The following is a 20,128-nucleotide window of genomic DNA, read 5'->3' as shown; positions in this document are numbered from 1 at the left end:
GCTATGACCTTTCTTATTCTATTAATTTTGGGTTTGGTTTGTTCTTGCTTTTCTAGTTCCTTGAGGCCCATCTTTAGATTCTTTATTTGGAATCTTTCAGCTTTTCTGATGTAGGTATTTATTGTTACAGACTTCCCTGTTACCAATTCTTTTGTTGTATCCGATTGAGTTTGGTATGTTATGTTTCCATTTTTATTTGTTTCAAAAATTTTTTTTATTTCCTTCTTAATTTCTTCATTGACCCAGTGGTTGTTCAGGAGTGTGTTTTTGAATTTCCATGTGTTTGTACAGTTTCCAGAGTTTCTCTTGTTATTGATTTCTAGTTTTATTCCATTTGTTGAGACTTGTTTTGTGGCCTAACATGTGGTCTATTCATGTGCTGATGAGAATAATGTGTAGTCTGTAGCTGTTGGATAAAATGTTCTGTAAATGCCTGTTAGGTCCATTTGGTCTAAAGTACATTTTAAATCCAGTGTTTCTTGGATTTTCTGTCTAGATGATCTGTTCAGTGCTAAGAGTAGGATGTTGAAGTCCCCAGCTGTTATTGTGTTGGAGTCTATTTGTCTCTTTAGGTTTAATAATATTTGCTTTGTATAAAAATGCTCCAGTGTTGGGTGCATATATATCTAGAATCATGATATTCTCTCTCCCTTTATCATTATACAGTTGACCTTGCACATCACAGGTGTGAACTGCATGATTTTTTCAACCACACATGAACAACAACAACAACAAAAATACAGTATTTGTGGGATGCAAAACAGTATATAGAGGGCCTACTTTTTGTATCTGTGGGTTTCACAGGACGAACTGTGGTATTGAGTATATATGTATTTTGGTTTAGACTGGGGTCCTGGAACCAATCTTCCATGTATACTGAGGGACCACAGTATACTGACCTTTTGTGGTCTCTTTGTACAGTTTTTGGCTTAATGTCTGTTTTATCTGATAGAAGTATAGCTACCTCTGTTTGCTTTTGGTTTTCATTTGCATGGAATATCTTTTTTTATCCCTTCACTTTCAGTCTGTATGTGCCTTTACAAGTGAGGTGGGTTTCTTGAAGACATCATGTAGTTGGGTCTTGTTTTTAATCTATTTAACCAAGTCTATATTTTTTAATTGGGGGGATTTAATCTGTTTACATTCAAAAGTATTATTTATAGGTGAGGACTTATTTCTGCCTTTTTATTAATTGTGTTCTGGTTGTTTTGAATATCCTTCATTTCTTCTCCTTTTACTGTTTGTTTTTGTGTGTGTGTGTTTGTATATTTTCTCCTTAAATTTGAATTTTTTCTCCTTCTCATTTTTGTGTCTGCTCTACCAGTGTTTTATGCTTTCATGTCTTTTTGTGATGGCATATATCACCCAGATATAGCATTTCCTTATGTGTTTCTTGTAGGGCCAGTCTAGTGATGATAAATTCCCTCAGTTTTTGTTTATCTGGGAAATACCTTATTTTTCCTTCGTTTGGAAAGGATAGCTTTGTGTTGAGTGTAGTATTCTTGGCTGACAGTTTTGTTTTCTCTTTCAACATTTGAATATGTCATCCCATTCTCTCTTGGCCCGTGAGATTACCACTGAGAAATCCACTGTTAGTTTGATGGAAGTCTTTTATATATGACTTGATGATGCTTTTCTATTGCTGTTTTTAGAATTTTCTCTTTGTCATTGACTTTACAAGTTTGACTATTATGTGCCTTGGACAATACCATTTTGGGCTGAATCTTTTTGGGGATCTTTGAGCTTCCTATATGTGGATGTCTATTTATCTCTTGAAAGATGTGGGAAATTTCAGCTTTTTTGGGGGGATAGGGATAAGTTTTCTATGCCTTTGCCCATTTATTTTCCTTCTGGAAACCCCAAAATTTGAATATTTGGTTGTATATTGATGTCCCATATATCACGTAGGCTTTGTTCATTCCTTTTTGGTTGAGTGTTTGTTTGACTGGTTATTTCAAAAGACATGTTTTCAAGTTCAGAAGTCTTTCTTCTGCTTGATTTAGTCTCCGGATTGCATTTTTAAATTTCCATTCAGGTTGCTGTGAATGCCATTAATTCATTATTTTTTATGGGTTAGTAGTATTCTATTATATATATATATATATATCTCAAATATATATATATATCTCAAATATATATATATCTCAAATATATATATAAATATATATAAAAAATACGTGTAGATAGATAGATAGCTCACAATTTCTTATCCACTTGTTGATTCATGGGCATTTGGGCTAGTTCCATATTTTTGCAGTTGCAAACTGTGCTGCTGTAAATGTGTGTACAAGTATCTTCTTCATATAGTGACTTCTTTTCCTCTGGGTACTCAGTAGTGGAATTGCTGAATCAAATTGTAGTTCTACTTTTAGTTCTTATGGAATCTCCACAGTGTTTTCCACAGTGGTTGTGCTAGTTTACATTCCCACTAGCAGTGTAGAAGTGTTTCCTTTGTGCCGCATCCACGCCAACATCTGTTATTTTTTGATTTTTTGATTATGGCGATTCTCGCGCAAGTAAGTTGGTATTACATTGTGGTTTTGATTTGCATTTCCCTGATCATTAGAGATGTTGAGTATTTTAAAAATATGTTTGTTGACCATTTGTATATCTTCTTTTGAGAATTGTCTATTCATGTCCTTAGCCCACTTTTTGATGAAGTTGTTTTTTTCTTGCTAATTTGCTTGAGTCCCTTGTAGATTCTGAATAATATTCCTTTGTCGGATGTATAGATTGTGAAGATTTTCTCCCACTTGGTGGGGTGTCAGTTTACCCTGCTGACTGTTCCTTTTGCTGTGCAGAAGCTCTTTAATTAAGTCCCACCTATTTATCTTCGTTTTTATTGCTTTTGCTTCTGGGTTCTTGGTCATGAAGTCTTTTCCTAAGCCAATGTCTAAAGGGTTTTTCCAGTGTTATCTTCTAGAATGTTTATGTTTCAGATCTTAGATTTAAGTCCTTGATCCATCTTAAGTTGATTTTTATATAAGGTGAAGGATGAGGATCCAGTTTCATTCTCCTACATGTGGCTTGCCAGTTATCCCAGCACCATTTGTTGAATAGGACATCCTTCCCCACTTTATGTTTTTTTTTTGCTGTGTCAAAGATCAGTTGGCTGTTAAGTATTTGGGTTTATTTCTGGGTTCTCTATTCTGTTCCATTGGTCTATGTGCCTATTTTTATACCAGTACCATGCTGTTTTGGTGACTATGGCCTTACAGTATAGTTTGAAGTCGGGTAATGTATTATTTCCAGATTTTTTCCTTTTGCTCAGTCTTGCTTTGGCTATGCGGGCTCTTTTTTGGTTCCATATACATTTTAGGATTGCTTTTTCTAGTTCTGTGAAGAATGACGGTGGTATTTTTATGGGAATTTCATTGAATTTGTAGACTGCTTTTGGCATTATGGTCACTTTCACAATATTGATTCTACCTATCCATGAGCATGGGATATGTTTCCATCCATTTGTGTCATCTGTGATTTCTTTCAGCAGTGTCTTGTAGTTTTCCTTGTAGAGATCTTCTGCTTCCTTGGTTAGATATATTCCTAAGTATTGTATTGTATGGTATGGCATGGTATGGTATGGTATGGTATGGTATTATTTGCAGCTGTTGTAAAAGGGATTGAGTTCTTGATTTGATTCTCAGCTTGGTTGCTGTTGGTGTATAGCAGAACTATTGATCTGTGTACATTAATTTTGCACCCAGAAACTTTGGTAAGTTCTTTTATCAGTTATAGGAGCTTTTTGGAGGAGTCTTTAGGGTTTTCTAGGTATACGGTTATATCATCAGCAAACAGCGACAGTTAGACCTCCTCTTTACCAATTTGCATGCCTTTTATTTCTCTGTCTTGTCTGATTGGTCTGGCTAGGACTTCCAGTATTATGTTGAATAGAAGTGGTGAGAGTGGACATCCTTATCTTGTTACAATTCTCAGAGGGAATGCTTTCAACTTTTTCCCTGTTCAGTATAATGTTGGCTGTAGGTTTGTCATAGATGACTTTTATTACATTGAGGTATGTCCCTTGTATGCCAATTTTGCTAAGGGTTTTAATCATAAAGGGATGCTGGATTTTATCAAATGCTTTTTCTGCATCTGTTGAGATGATCATGTGATTTTTGTTTTTATATCTGTTTATGTGGTGTATGACATTTATTGACTTGCATGTGCTAAACCATCCCTGCATCCCTGGTATGAAACCCACTTGATCATGGTGGATTATTTTTTTGATATGGTGTGGGACTTGGTTAGCTAGTGTTTTATTAAGGATGTTTGCATCTATGTTCATCACGGATATTGGTCTGTACTTTTCTTTTTTTGTTATGTTCTTTCCTGGTTTTGGTATTAGGGTGATACTGGCTTTATAGAATGATTTAGGGAAGATTCCCTCTTTCTCTATCTTGCAGAATATTGTCAGTAAGATTGGTACCAATTCTTCTTTGAATGTCTGATAGAATTCGGCTGTGAATTCATCTGGTCCTGGACTTTTTTTTCATTGGTAATTTTTTAAATTACCATTTCAGTCTTGCTGCTTGTTATTGGTTTGTTCAGAGTTTCTAATTCTTCCTAGTTTAAGCTAGGAGGGTTGTATATTTCCAGGAATTTCTCTATCTCCTCTAGGTTTTCTAGTTTATGCACGTTAAGGTATTCATAGTAGCCTTGAATGATCTTTTGTATTTCTGTGGTGTTGGTTGTAATATTTCCCATTTCGTTTCTAATTGAGCTTATTTAGATCTTCTCTCTTCTTTTCTTGGTTAATCTTGCTAATGGCCTATCACTTTTATTTATCTTTTCAGAGAACCAGCTTTGTGTTTCATTTATCTTTTGTATTTTTTGTTTCGATTTCATTTAGTTCTGCTCTGATCTTGGTTATTTCTTTTCTTCTGCTGGGTATGAGTTTGGTTTGTTCTTGTTTCTCTAGTTCCTTGAGGTGTGGCCTTAGATTGCCTGTTTGTGCTCTTTCAGATGTTTTGATGTATGCATTTTAAGGCTATGAACTTTCCTCTTAGCACTACCTTTGCTGTATTCCAGAGGTTTTGTTAGGTTGTGTCACTATTATCATTCAGTTCAAAGAAATGTTTAATTTCCATCTTGATTTCATTGTTGACCCAGTGATCATTTAGGAGCAGGGGATTTAATTTCCATCTATTTGCATGGTTTTGAAGGTTCCTTTTGGAGTTGATATCCAATTTTATTTCACTGTGGTCTGAGAGAATACTTGATGTAATTTCAGTTTTCTTAAGTTTATTGAGACTTGTTTTGTGGCCTATCATATGGTCTATCTTGGAGAAAGTTCCCTGCGTTGATAAATAGAATGTATATTCTGTGGTTGTTCAGTAGAATGTTCTGTAAATATCTGTTAAGTCCATTTGTTCTAGGGTATAGTTTAAATCCATTGTTTCTTTCTTGTCTTTCTGTCTTGACCTATCTAGTGCTATCAGAGGAGTATTGAAGTCCCCCATTATTATTGTGTTGCTCTCTATCTCATTTCTTAGGTCTAGTAATAATTGTTTTATAAATTTACTAGCTCCAGTGTTAGGTGCATATATATTTAGGATTGTGATAGTTTCCTGCTGGACAAGGCTTTTTTTTTTGAGATGGAGTCTCGCTCTGTCACCCAGGCTGGAGTGCAGTGGTGCAATCTTTACTCACTGCAACCTCCACCTCCCAGATTCAAACGATTCTCCTGCCTCTGCCTCCTGAGTAGCTGGGATTACAGGCACCCACCACCACACCTGGCTAATTTTTGTATTTTTAGGAGAAACAGGGTTTCACCATTTTGGCCAGGCTGGTCTCAAACTCCTGACCTTGTGATCTGCCCGCCTCGGCCTCCCAAAGTGTTGGGATTACAGGCGTGAACCACCACACCCGGCTGTCAAGGCCTTTTATCTTTATTTAGTGTTCCTCTTGTCTTTTTTAAATGATGTTGCTTTAAAGTTTGTTTTGTCTGATATAAGAATAGCTACCTCTGCTTGCTATTGGTGTCCATTTGCATGGAATATCTTTTCAACCCCTTTACCTTAAGTTTATTTGAGTCCTTATGTGTTAGGTGAGTCTCTTGAAGGCAGCAGATAGTTGCTTGGTGAATTCTTATCTATTTTGCAATTCTGTATCTTTTCAGTGGAGCATTTAGGCCATTTACATTCAACGTTGGTATTGAGATATGAGATGCTATTCCTATTCATCATGCTATCTGTTGCCTGAATACCTTGGTTTTTTCAAAATGTATTTATGGTATTTTTTTGTTTTATAGGTCCTGTGAGATTCATGCTTTAAAGAGGTTCCGTTTTGATATGTTTCCAGGATTTGTTTCAAGATTTAGAGCTCCTTTTAGCAGTTCTTGTTAGTACTGGCTTGGTAGTGGCGAATTCTGTTAGCATTTGTTTATCTGAAAAAGACCGAATCTTTCCTTCATTTATCAATCTTAGTTTCAAGGGATACAAAATTCTTGGCTCATAATTGTTTTGTTTAAGGAGGCTGAAGATAGGGCCCCAATCCCTTCTAGCTTGTGGGGTCTCTGCTGAGAAATCTGCTGTTAATCTGATAGGTCTTGAATCATTTTTTGGATTTCCTTAAGTTGGACTTCACCTTTCTCTGGTGCCTCCTTGATTAGCTTAATAATCGACCTTCTGAATTCTTTTTCTGGCAATTCAGGAATTTCTTCTTCTTGGTTTGGATCCAGTGCTGGTGAGCTAGTGTGATTTTTGTAGGTTGTTAAAGAACCTTGTTTTGTCATATTACTAGAATTGTTTTTCTGATTCCTTCTCATTTGGATAGGCTATGTCAGAGGGAAGGTCTGGGGCTCAAGGCTGCTGTTCAGATTCTTTTGTCCCACAGGGTGCTCTCTTTATGTAGTAGTACTCTTCCCCTTTTCCTAGGGATGTGGCTTTCTGAGAGCCAAACTGTAGTGATTATTATTTCTCTTCTGGATCTAGCCACCCACACAGGGCTACCAGTATCCAGGTTGTATTGGGGGGTGTCTGCACAGAGTCCTGTGATGTGAACTGTCTTCAGGTCTCTCAGCCATGGATACCGGCACCTGCTCTGGTGGATATGGCAGGGGAGTGAAATGGACTCTGTGAAGGTCTTTAGTTGTAGTTGTTTGATGTGCTAGTTTTGTGCAGGTTGGCTTCCTGCCAGGAGGTGGCGCTTTCAAGAGAGCATTAGCTGTGGTAGTATAGGGGAGGATCAGGTGGTGGGCAGGGCCATAGAACTCCCAAGAGAATATGACCTTTATCTTCAGCTACCAGGATGAGTAGAGAAAGACCATCAGGTAGGGGCAGGGTTAGGCGTGACAGAGCTCAGACTCTCCTTGGGTGGGGCTTGCTGTGGCTGCTGTGGGGAATGGGGTTGTGGTTTCCATGTCAATGGAGTTATGTTCCCAGCATTATGGCTGCCTCTGCTGTGTCATGCATGTTGTCAGGGAAGTAGGGGAAAGCCAGCAGTTATAGGCCTTACCCAGTTCCCACACAACCCAAAAGGCCTGTCTCACTCCCACTATGCTCCCCACCCCCTCAACAGCACCAAGTTTGTTTCCAGGCAGTGGGCCAGCAGGGCTGAGAATTGCTCCAGGCTACCAGCTTCCCGGCTGAGAAAGCAAGCAGGGCTTGCACGCCTTCCCACCTTTCGAGTCTGCACACCGGATTCCTGCCCTCCCCTGAGTTCGGGCAAGGAAACTTTGCATTCGGTTAGAATTTTTACACAGTTCAGCTGGAGGTTTCCATCTCCCCGTGGTCTTTTCCCAGTTCCTCCGGCAGCCCTTCCCAAGGACCGCTGTAAGACAAGTCAGAAATGGCTTCCCCAGGGACCAAGAGAGCCCATAGGGCATTTCCTGCTGCTTCCTGTGCCCCTGTATTTCATTCAGCTCTCTAAATTGTCTCAGCTCCAGGTAAGGTCAAATCCTTCTTCCATAATCTGGACCTTCAGGTTCCCCAGTGAGGGTGTGTGTTTGGGGGTGGACAGTCAGTCCTCCTTTCCCACTTTCACAGTTTGGGCACTCAGAGTATTTGGGCTGTCTCCCAGGTCCTGCAGGAGCAGTCCACTTCCTTCAAAGGGTCCGTTGATTCTTTCAGCTTTCCTGGTATATTCCTGGAGTAGTTATTGGAGCAAAGGTTTATGGTGCGAGTCTCCACACATTGCTCTGTCCATCTAAGTGGGAGCTGCAATTTAGTCATGCCTCCTATCTGCCATCTTTTCCCCAACCTCTGTTTGATTTTTTTTTTTTAATGATACCTATTTCTTTGTTTAATTTGCCACAGATCGTGAATTGTTTTTCCAATTTATTTGTGTATTTTTAACCTGTGTTCTCTTATATCTCACTGAGCTTCTTTAATATTATTTTGAATTTGTTTTCGGGCATTTTACCTATTTTTTCTTCATTGGAATCTGTTGCTGGAGACTTATTGTGTTCCTTTACTGTGTCATGTTTCCTTGTTTTTTTTCATGTTCTTTGTGTCTCTACATTGATATCAGCACATCTAGTATAACCTTTGTTTCTCCCAATTTTATGGTTTGGTTTTTGTAGGGAAAGACTGTCTCCTATATTGGGTTGGTAGGGCGCTTTGGTTTTGATTCTGGGTGGGTTCACTAGTGTAGTATCCATATGATTACTTCAGCTGTAATTGGCATCAGTGGTGTCTGTGAGTCCTTTTTGGTTTAGGCTGAAATTAACGGAGGCTGTGGTGAGGGTTTTCTTGGGATAGGGATGCCAGGAAGACTGGTCCTTGGGCACAAGTGGCTGTGGCGGCAAGCCAGGCATGCTGGTCCTCTGCTCCTGGATAGCATATGTGAGCACCAATGGAATCGAATGCAATGGACTCATCCTTGTGTCTCCAGGCATCTTGCTCAAGGGCCAGCAATGGCAGCGGTGGTAGACAGGCTGGTCATCAGGCTTCTGGGTGGCTTGTGTGGCATTGATGATGACAGTAGTGGAATGGGCCAGCCATTGGGCCTCCAGGCAGCAAGCTTGGGTACCAGCCTACTGGGAAGGCCAGTCCTCAGGTCCCCAGGAGGCATGCTCAGGCTCCAGTGGTGACCAGCAGGGCAGGTCATTCCCTAGGCTGTCAGATGATGTGTGTGCGGGTGCTAGCAGGCTGGGCGGGCTCATCCTCAATCCCCCAGAAGGTATACACACACACCAGTGGTGGCAGCGGGCTGAGCAGACAATCCCTAGGCACCCAGATGATGCACATGGGCCCTGATAGGGGCAGCACTGGGTGGGATGAACCTGTCCTCAGGCCTCCCATTGGTGCACATGGGTGCAGGCTGTGGTGGGTGGAGCAAGTTGATCCCTAGACCCTTCGAAATTGTGCTTAGGCACTGCAAGTGGTGACTCTTGGTGGCGGAAGCCTTTCTTCAGACCTCCAGATGGCATGCTTGGGCCCTAGAGGTGAGTGGGGCAGGCCTGTTTTCAGAGCCCACTGATCGTGCCTATAGACACCAGGGATAGTAGGTGGACTGGTCCGTATTTCATTCTTGTCTTTCTCCAGCTTCCTATTTTACCTTTCTTCCCACCCTCCTTCCTTTTTTGTTCTTCTCACAAGGGAGTTTTAACTTGAGGAGAATGATCAAGTGAATCTGAGGGTGAATTCTGCTATTTTCTAGGTATTTTGACTTGTTAAGTTTGGATTGTTGAGAAAAGTCTCAGTTTTTGCACTCAGAAGTCACTTATTTATAATGAGCAGACTGTACCTACTGAAAGAGTCAAATTTAAATGCAGGAAGCCCTGGATAGATGGCCTATGTTGATCTGTTTATAAGTAGTTTTATTAAATGGTGATGCCTTAGCAGTTAAAGAAGCACTTGTCAATCATTTTTAACCTGTGTCCCCTACAGTGTGCTCTCACCCTTGCCTTTCATGTACCCAAATCAGCCACAAATATACTGTTGAACTTTACTTTAAGTACATTGTATTCTGAAAGCACTAAGTATACTCTTTCAAATTGGGCATGCCCCAACTACCCACAAAGTGGTTTTTATAGCAGAATCCCTTGAATTAACTAGATGAACCTCTTCATATCTTCACAACTGAAAATCTTATTTCACAGAGCATGTGTCTGAAACTATTCCAGGAAAACAGAAGAAAATGCCATATATTTAGATTAATGTTCATTTCCAAAAGATGCTTTACATTTTAGCCTCCTGTGACCCATTGGAGTCCTGGATTAGAAGAAATAATGCATGAAGTCTCTAATAGCTGTTTTCCATTCCACATTCCACTGATGTTTTCTCCTAAGGATTGAGGTTTGTGGGCAATCATAATTTTCATGAATAGCACAGCCAGAGATGAGGGCTTTCTGTGAGGTAGTGGAATTGGGGTCATTTATATAGTTTTAGTGTACAATAATTAAAATTGGCATGCCTTTAGGTGTTTTTTTTTCCTAATAGCAGAGTGGATCTGCTTTGAACAAACCGTCTGAGGGTATCAAAGTAGGTGTTCAGATTAAACATACATGGATTGTAAATTGACAGTTCTTTTTAAAGTTTTTTTTTTTTTAATGGAATCATGAACGTTTTCTTGGTAATTGTTTCTCAACCACTGGGAGCTGCTGCCTTGCAGTTTCTGCCCTTGATGCCCCTTGAGAATTGTTTGCAACAGAGAAATTGTTTTGCAGATTTATAAAGTTCTGAACTTTGCCTGAAATTGCACGTCAGCTTCATTTCCTCACCCCCTCCCCAATCATTCTTAAACACCTTAGAACTGAAAATTTTAATTCTGATTAGTTTATCTTAACAAACAATTTAGAGAAGGATTGGTGTCCAAATAAACTGTATGATGTGGAACTTGCCCCAAATGAAGAGGAAGTTGGCATTCCATAGCTAGACAGTAGCATTTCCAGCTGTGGGGGTGCCAGAGCTGAGCCAAGCAGGCCTGCTCAGCAGAGACTTGGGATTCAGGCTTTGTAAGAACTCGTGTTGCAAACCCGCTCCCTGTGTTGCAGGCATAAACCCAAGTGGCTTTTAAAGATCAGCTGTGGTTAATAGTAGTCAGTTGGAAGTCAAGAGTCATCAGTTTAAAATTTAGCTCAACAAATGGTGGCTTGCTTGGTAGTGCCTGTGTTTAACATTATTTTTGGAAGAAAAAGAAAAAAAGGAAGGTAGAGGAAGGGAGAATGTTTTGATTGTTTTCTAATTTATTGATCTCTCCCTTGCATCATCACCAAGACTGTTAACTGGTTCCCAGAATGTTGTGGGTTGAGCTTCTGTGCTGTAATGTGGTTTGATTTTTTTAGAGGGGAGATAAGGGTATCTCCTGTCTCATTTAAAATCAGCCACTGTCCTTTGGCAATGACTAATTTGATATTTTCTCTTTTTGTTCTCTGTTCCCTCTTCTATGAACGTTCACGTGTGTATACACACAATGTACACCCCCCCCCACACACAAATCAGTTTATCTAAACTTAAACCTGAAAGTATTCAATGCTGCTTGCAAACCTGTTTTACTACTGTTAATCTTTTAATTATTACTCTCCCAAAACAGAAAAAAAATGAGTAGGAGAAATTGTGCCTTCAAATTTTAACATTCACATCTTTTTCTACTTCTGTATGCACCCATTTTTAAAACTTAGCTGTAATCATATATAGATATAATTCCGTATCATCTTTTTTATTCGTATTTTTTTTAATCTTGCTTAATAGGCTGTTTTTATTTTAAATGGTCACATGACATCTTATTAGCTTAACCATTTCCATATTGTTAGATATCCTGTTTCCACCATTTGGGGCCTATTGTAGACATTTTTGTGCATATGATGATTTCGTTCAGGGAAATGATTCTTAATCTGAAAATAAGTAGACTTAATAGGTCAAAGAATGTGGATGTTTTTATGGCTTGACACATATTGCCAAGTTGCTTTTCATAAAAGCTGTACTAATTTACAATATCCCCCATACCCTAGGGTGTGATGTGCCTATTTCATTTTCTACCAGCTTTAGGAACCGTCATTAAAAGAATATATATTTTTGAAATTATTGCATATAAAATGTATCTCATTTAAATATATGAATATCTTCTGTGAGGAAGGTCATTATAATGATACATCCTTTGAGTTTCTGAATGCATTATAAAAATTGATGACCAGATAGTTCTCTTGGAGTAATATGATCCTCAAGTGAACCATGAGCATAAAAATATGTTGCATTTTATATTTTTTATTGGAATTTTACATTTATTTGCTACTAATAATAAACCTCATGCTGTTTCTTTACAGGAAATGAGAGTTAAGTCCATTTTTGCATCTGAACATTTCTCAATAGTGTCCTTTGGAATTTACTTTTGGTGTTTAATTTGACATTGAATTTGGAATTGGTAGGAAAGAAAACAGTTTTCTTACCTTCCCTGTGTGAATTTTCCATATGAACTTAAGGCAGGGATTCACTCGGATCAATAGTTTTTAAACTGGAATGTGCATCACAGTCACCTAGAGTACTGAAGACACAGATTCCCGGGGCCCAGCCCCAGCATTTCTGATTTAGTAGTTCTAGGGTAAGAATATGTGATGCCGAGGCTCCCAGCCAAATACACACGAGAGTTTTTGAAAAAAGACGGTGTACCCAGATTGAATAGACAAACACCAATTTGGTTGGATACATTAGCATGATGTGCTTCTGTCTTCCTTGCTGTGGTTCTCCTAGGGCCATTGCACTGCATACAGAAGTCTGTGTGAAGAGTGCCCTCCGGAGCTGTGTGGGGTTTTGTGCTGGGTCTGTGGGAGGCAGTGAAGTGGAATCACTAACATTCCAGAGTCTGACGTCATACTCTCTGACTCGATGACTTACATCAGTTTTGTTATTTAAAAAAAATATATATATCTACTTTAAAGGGTTATGGTGATTAAATGAGATCGTATACGTAAAGCATCTCATGTGTGTCTGGCCTATAGAAAGTGCTTTGGTATGGTTTCCTTTCCACGGAAAATGGGTGATGAAGGCCACCCAGGAGCTTGCAGATCACAGTGGCCGTCTTCTGCCTCTTGTTTTGCTACCTCTTGGCCCTAGTACATTTGTTTCCCCTCTTCACTGCCCACAGGAAGGCTCTGTGGACATACTCTTGTTTCACTATTACTGGCTTTGATTATTTTGTGATGGAGTCCAGGGTTAAAATGTGTCAAAAACCATTTGTATCTTGTAGAAAAATCCTTGCTGACCAAGTTGTGCCTCTTATGGGGTGGGGACTAGGACATACTTGTTAGAATAAGCTTATATTTGGTGCACTTACTTTGAAAAAAGAACCTCTTCTAATGAATCTTTGAGTCAGCCAGGGAGCTGCTTGTGCTTCTGCTCCTAAGTGCAATGGGGCTTGTGTATGGAAACCATGACAACTCCTATTTTTGTCAGCAACTCAACATCCAACATGTTTTATGACGTTAATTACCTACTTTTGTGTGTATTAAGGTTTGCATAAGAGGATAAATCATATTAGGGCCAATTTTTTGTATTCATTAATTTCAGTTTTTTTGTTGTTTTAACATTTAGGACAATGACTGGGGGCAGGAATATGGAGGTGGGGTGGGAGGGAAGAATTATTTTCCCCCTGACTTCCTGGAATTTCATGTCCCTGATTTAGAGATCCAGAACAGAGGAGAGTAGTCAACTAACCTCATGACAAAATAAGTTGAAGGCTGCAAAACTTTGTTGGCTGCTGTTTACTGACTAGTAGTCTCTTTTCCTTGACACACCTCTAAAAGCAGTCTTTCACCAAGACAAATATCTGTATCCTAAACCTTATAACAGCCACAACATTCAGTGAATGATACATTTTTCTGAAGAAGCCTTTCTTCATAGCTACCAAATGTTTGGAACTCTTGTGGTGCTCCTCTCTTTCTCGATTTTGGAGGTATGCAAGCTCTAAGGCTGTCTTGTTCATAGTTTAACCCAGGGAATAGCCATGCAGCATCTCTAGGCTTTTTGCCCTCTCCTTTGACAACTTACAGTAATATTGACACATGTTTTTAGTAGGGTCCAACTACACAGTAATCTATAAACCATTTACTTTTGCTGTGTTACATCGATGAGAATTCCAACAATAGAAATTAATTTTATAATTTTAACAGATTCCTGAGAATGCAGTTAGTTTGGACTTTGAGTAATGTACATGGCTCCGTAAGCCCATGAATTACAATGGGCTAGAGGGGCAGGACACAGCTGTCACAGCATGTACTTTACCCAGCATGGGACAAGGCTGTCTTTCCAACTCCTGCTTTCAGGAAGAAGTGCCTGCCATGAGTTACAGGAATGCCTGAGGTACTGATTCTCATAACCCTCTGGCAGTGTGGCCGGGCCAAGCAGCCAGAACTCGGGCTGTCATCCCCTCTGCCATGAACAGCCTCATCCATTTATTCATGAGTCATGTTTTATCTGTGCCATGGCATGAGAAATATCTCGAAGCCCTCTTGTGAGGTATGTTAGGTGAAGTAACCCAAATATTGAATATACCTTTTTGAATCATGTCTCACCAGGAAGAATGATGCCTTTCTGTGAACTCAGTGTTTCCCAATTCATTCATACTGCCCTCATCATTTTTTTCCATATCCAAATGCTACTTTGTGCCATCATTTACAGAATCTTTTCCTTCAAATTGGCTAACTCTTTTCAAAGTTAATTTTGTTTTGAAAGGAAATTATTATCACTGCTGGAAATGGAAAACCAGTATCACATGGCATAAAATGGAAGATAACTATGAAAATAAATATGTAACTAATGAGATGAAAAAGTTTAGTCCATGAACCACATCAAATTTTCTCACGTGCCACACCTGAAGGAAACACTGTATTCACTTATAGTGTTCTCAGATGCCAAATATGGGCCATTTTCTTTTTTTCCCCTCTCTAAAATAGCTTTACTTCTAATGCTCTGTCCTCTGAAGGATTTCAGCGCTTCTGTAGGAGTTAATTGTTAAAAATAGCTCTTTGTATGGATATACATGCCAGAGACTCTGTCCTCATTACCTGGATATCTGATGTGACTACCCAAGTTGGAGGATTATGAAGAGAGTTTGTAATGAGAAGTAGGCACACTGTGGCATGAGATGCAAGGAGAGAGAGAAATGTCTTTCATTATCCCATGGGTGGCTTGTTAGGGAGAATTCTAGAATATAAACAGAAAATTGGATTCTAGTTTAACTTTGCCATTAATTAGCTGTGAACTTGAAAAGTACTTTTTCCAATGTGGCCCTCAATTTCTTTTGAAGGAAAGGAAGGATGGAATTCTCATGGCTCTAACATCCCATCAGTTCCTCTTTCCCTTACCTTTGGATAATTCAAAGCATAGCCAGGTCCACAGTTTCTTATCTGCAACTGAGAAGTCCCCAAAACTTTGAAACTTGAAAGCTTTTTCATAACTTATTTGACAGAACACTTGACCTGAACTCATGTGATAGTCAAACGTGACCTGAATGGACGTGTGTCAGTGTATAACCTTTATTTATTCCATCTAGTGTGACTGGTCATATATTTTGCTGAAGAAATATATTTGGTCATGGGGATACTCCTTAGACTTTGCTGGGGATGTTACATAAAATATAGGGTATGCTATTACCTTTATAAAATGTAAAAAGTTCCAAATTTGGCAAATGCATCTAACCTTGAGAGTTTTGAAAAAGGATTGTGGACATATATAATCAACATTTATTTGTGTATCTAGTGTCTGTAATACACTAGGTGTTGTGTTATGCTCTGGGGAAGCACCTGGGCAAAAAATCCCCAGAATATCCGACTTAAAGGTGCTCACATTCTTGTTGAAGAGTCAAATTATTATAAATAAATAGATCAAGTCACTGTGGTTGAGGTATACAGGAAAGTGACTGAGTATGGGGGTGAGGGCACTGAACTTTGTCTAGGCCCCTGTGTTGTGGTAGCAGGATGGGACAGTCTTCTCAGAAGGTGAGAAGCATGAATTGAGTCATCTGTGGGTTGAATGAGAACATAGTTGGACAAGCTTGGGAGGATGTGAGGTGCAGGTGGGAATGAGAAATAAAACTTGACCACGATGACAGTTGGTATGCCAGACAAAAGGTAGGGCTGAAGGATCCCATAAAGGTGCCCTGTTGATGGAACACAAGTAATTCTGGTGTGGCTGATGTCCAGGTATGTGAAGGACAGTGGTGGGGAACGGACTTTGGTGGGGAGGGAGTGGGCTCCCATGGACGGCACTGATGGAATACATGCAGAGGAGGGGCACAGTGAACTCCTTTTTCAGCTTTCTCCTACAGATCTCACTGAGGGCAGTGGGATAGGGTGGAGGTTGGCAGGGGAGGACTGATGCAGAGAGACCTGCGGGTCCCACATGTAGCTGTCAAGCGGAAAGAAGATGGGTGTCTAGTTCAGGACCTCGGGGGGCAAGATCTTGAGGAAGGACTTGTTTCTGGACATTTGAGAGGCTACTGGCGTTTCATGCTTTTCAAAGTGCATGTCTAGGACATATTTGATCTGCACGTTGGCTTTGTGGTGTGTGCTTTAAAGGTATTGGAAAACTAAGGCCTGGCAGCTAAGGGGTTTACTCAGAGCCATATAGCAAACTAATGGGAGGGATATTGGTTGATAAAGATAGGCTTACCCCAAAAAAGAGAAAACTTTCAACTAGACATATGCCCAGGAAAAAACTATTGTATAAATCAGACACCCCTGCCAAAAGTTGTGGGGGAGTAGGTTATGAATAATGTTTTTTATTTCTTTCTCGTGGCCCTTTGAGTCACGCTGGCCGCCTTACATGGGAGGCGAGGCCTGGCTCAGTCTGTTCCGTCCCTGGCCACCATTTAAGAGTGCCTCTTCCCCTGCCTTCCTGTGTCGTTTGTTGTTTGCACTGCTCATTTGGCACTTGAAGTGCTTTGTATTTTTAGTTACTTGCCTGAATTCATGCTGTGCTCTTTGCTGGCTCACGATTTGGCAGTAACTTCTTGGGTGCTGCCTCTAAAGGACTTAGAGTTCACTTTTTTGCCTGGCTACGCTGATTATGGCTTTCTGGCAGAAATGAGGCACTGTTGTAAATCAGTCATTTCCTACCTTGACAGCATGTGTCACCTCGCAGTCTGGCCTCACCTGTCCCCTTCTTCTCCCCCGGCTCTCCTGCCACCACATGCACCTATTTCAGCCCCAGAGAACTTCTCTCTACCTCTCCAACGTCAGAGGATGGTTTGTCAGTTCCTGTCATTGCCCCATAGCCTCCCTCTGCCTGGAATGCACCCACTCCGTAGGGGTTTCTCTTCCCTGTCATCTTTTCTGCCTTGCAAACTCTTGATCTTTCTGTTCTGCCCGTGCCCCACTTCCCTCCTGGAAGGCTTACCTGTGCTTCCACGGCACCCAGTTTATATATGGGGACTTGTGATACCATGGAGGTGTTTTCTCCTCTGAGCACTGCCAAGTGCCACTGTCCCTCCCCACTCTCTTCTCTGTGCTCTTCCCTCTAAAGCTAGTCTGTAATTTTTTTTCTTTCACCTTTCTCATTATTCTGCTCCTCATTACCAACACTGCATCTTTTTCTTTTCTTTTTTTTTTTTTTCTTTTTGGAGACAGAGTCTCTCTCTGTCACCAGGCTATAGTGCAGTGGCACTATCTCGGCTCACTGCAACCTATGCCTCCCGGGTTCAGGCAATTCTCCTGCCTCAGCCTCCCTAGTTGCCTGGACTATACGCACACACCACCACACCAAGCTAATTTTTGTATTTTTAGTAGAGACGGGGTTTCACCATGTTACCAGGATGGTCTTGATCTCTTGACCTCATGATCTGCCCACCTCAGCCTCCCAAAGTGCTGGGATTACAGGCGTGAGCCACCGTTTTTTCATCTTTTATCCGTCCTGCCAAGCACAGCCTTGGGCACACCCAGCTAATCAAAATGGCCATTGAGTCAATTTAGGATCTCACAAGTGAAAGTAGAATGAGAATTTCTAATATAGTTTTGCCTTTCAAGGTACAAAGTAAATGGGTGAAAAAAGATTTTGAGGTTCTTTTTGACAAGATTTCCATTGTCTCAGGGAAGAAAAAATGAGAGACTTGTCCTGCTCTTCCACTAGATTTTGATTTCCTTGGAAAACAAGAGCATGTCTTATATTTTTATCACTCTCAGCATTTAATACGGCATCCTACCGTAGCAGTAATGCACTTTCAACTGATTTATTGCTTTTCTTGATCAGAGGGAGTTCGTAGTGACTGTTAGAGCTTAATCCCAGGTTTATTTTATTTTGGAGAAGCATGGCCAGCATCAGGTGAAAACAATCAACAGTTGGCCAATGATTGAGGAAAAAGAGGCTTGACTAAATCCCAGGGATAATCAGTTAAATGGTCTTTTAAAAATACTTGACTCCTTTTATTAAAACATGGGGACATTTAATAAAATTGAAACATGGGAAATGGAAACACAAGGGCAAACTTCAGCTTTGTATAGTGAAATTCATTGTTTGGTATCACCAGATCTCATGTTTTAAAAATCCAGCCATGCTTTGTTTCCTTTTGCATTTATAGAAAACTTCAACTTTGTGTTACTGTTCACATTCACATAACCCTTTCTAAGCTCAACAGGTAAATTACTCCAAAAAGATGGCTGTTATGCTAGATTTTTAAATATTAAGCCAGGCTATTAAATACATTCTCTTTCAGAAAAATTGAGAGATGGTGAAGGGCACGTGTCTTACTGTTTTCTGTAAATTCTTTTGACCCTGGAAAACGCATAAAATATCTCTCTAGGTCCATGTTCAGCTGTATTTTAGATGGTGTCTGTTAGTACTGAAAATAATTAAAAGATTTTTGTTTGAATGTTTCCTGGGATCCTTACAGGAGAAGAAGGGCCTCTAAGATGAGGTGTTCCAAGATTTCTGAGAGTAGCAGTTTATACCCAATATGATGTTTATGATTTGCCAGGAAAGGTTTTAATCCACTGACTGATATGCATTTCAAATGCAGTTACACAATGTGGGTAAGTTATTTGGAATTAACTAGTTTTTTTTTTTTTTTTTTTTTTGAGACAGAATCTCACTCTGTCACCCAGGCTGGAGTGCAGTGGTGCAATCTTGGCTCATTGCAACATCCACCTCCCGGGTTCAAGCAAATCTTGTGCCTCAGCCTCCTGAGTTAGCTGGAACTACAGGCACGTGCCAACACACCTGGCTAATTTTTGTATTTTTAGTAGAGACAGGGTCTTGCCATGTTGCCCAGGCTTGTCTCGAACACTGACCTCAAGTGGTCCACCCACCACGACCTCCCAAAGTGCTGAGATTACAGGCGTGAACGACCACACCCAGCCTAGATTTTTAAAAAATATAATTTAGACTTGTTTCCATCTCAAATATAAACCTTTATTTAGCCAAATTTGTGAAGTTTTAAAAAGATATGTAGCATTTCTTGAAAAGATGCTCCTTATATCTAATCTTTTGCATAAATGGTTCGTATTTGTATGGAATTTGTAAGGATGGATTCCCACTGTTGAGTAATTTCTGTGATAAATGAAAAGGGAATTGAAGCTTTTCAGGTGGCTTGTAGGAACTAGAACAACCGAATTACAACTTTCCTCACAGTCTCCTTCTGTCGCCTCCAACAACTTCTTAGGTATTTAGGAATAGAAGAAAGTCGCCTGGAGGAAGAAAAGAGAGCAGTAAACCAAGTTATTACCTCATTGTTTGAACCCTTTGTTGAGGGAAAGGAAATAATAGATGTCTTGGTTTTATTTCTATGAAGGGGAAGAATCCATTTTCTAATTCCAAATGATGAAGTTAAAAATTTTTCTGTTTAAGGAGTTGACATAATTCTGCTGGAAAAGAAAAGGTTTCCAGGCCATTGGAAATCATGCAGGGGCAGAAGCTGGTATTAGCTACTGTTCATATTTGCTTTTGGGCAGAGGAAGAGTTCATTATTTATCCTTCTTTTCCTCTGCCTTCCCACATGGCTATCTTCTTTACATTTTATTTTGTGCCTTCAATATGATAGTAAATAATAGAGCCATCAGTCAGACAGCTGTGCCTGTAGTTAGAGGGTACTCAGTACATGTAGAATGAATGAATGAGGAAATGAGTATTTCCTATTATATTATTTGCATCCCTCCAAATGGAAGAGATTAATTTATAGCAATGTTTTTCTTAACAAAATACTTTTCTAACAGAAAAAGGGGTATTTTGATGATGGTCTTGGTTTATTACTCCCTAGCTCT

General features: G+C 39.8%; 1 protein-coding gene across 3 annotated transcripts in view; it reads left to right on the top strand.

Annotated features, from left to right (window-relative positions):
- The window catches only part of ACVR1 (activin A receptor type 1), a 139,363-nt gene that overhangs the window by 116,676 nt on the left and 2,559 nt on the right, over nucleotides 1-20,128 (top strand). The window lies entirely within an intron of this gene.

This window comes from Pan troglodytes, chromosome 13, assembly GCF_028858775.2.
Source record: "Pan troglodytes isolate AG18354 chromosome 13, NHGRI_mPanTro3-v2.0_pri, whole genome shotgun sequence".
Classification (NCBI taxonomy): domain Eukaryota; kingdom Metazoa; phylum Chordata; class Mammalia; order Primates; family Hominidae; genus Pan; species Pan troglodytes.
Note: the sequence above shows the minus strand (reverse complement) of the source record. Positions and strands in the feature narration are given on the sequence as shown.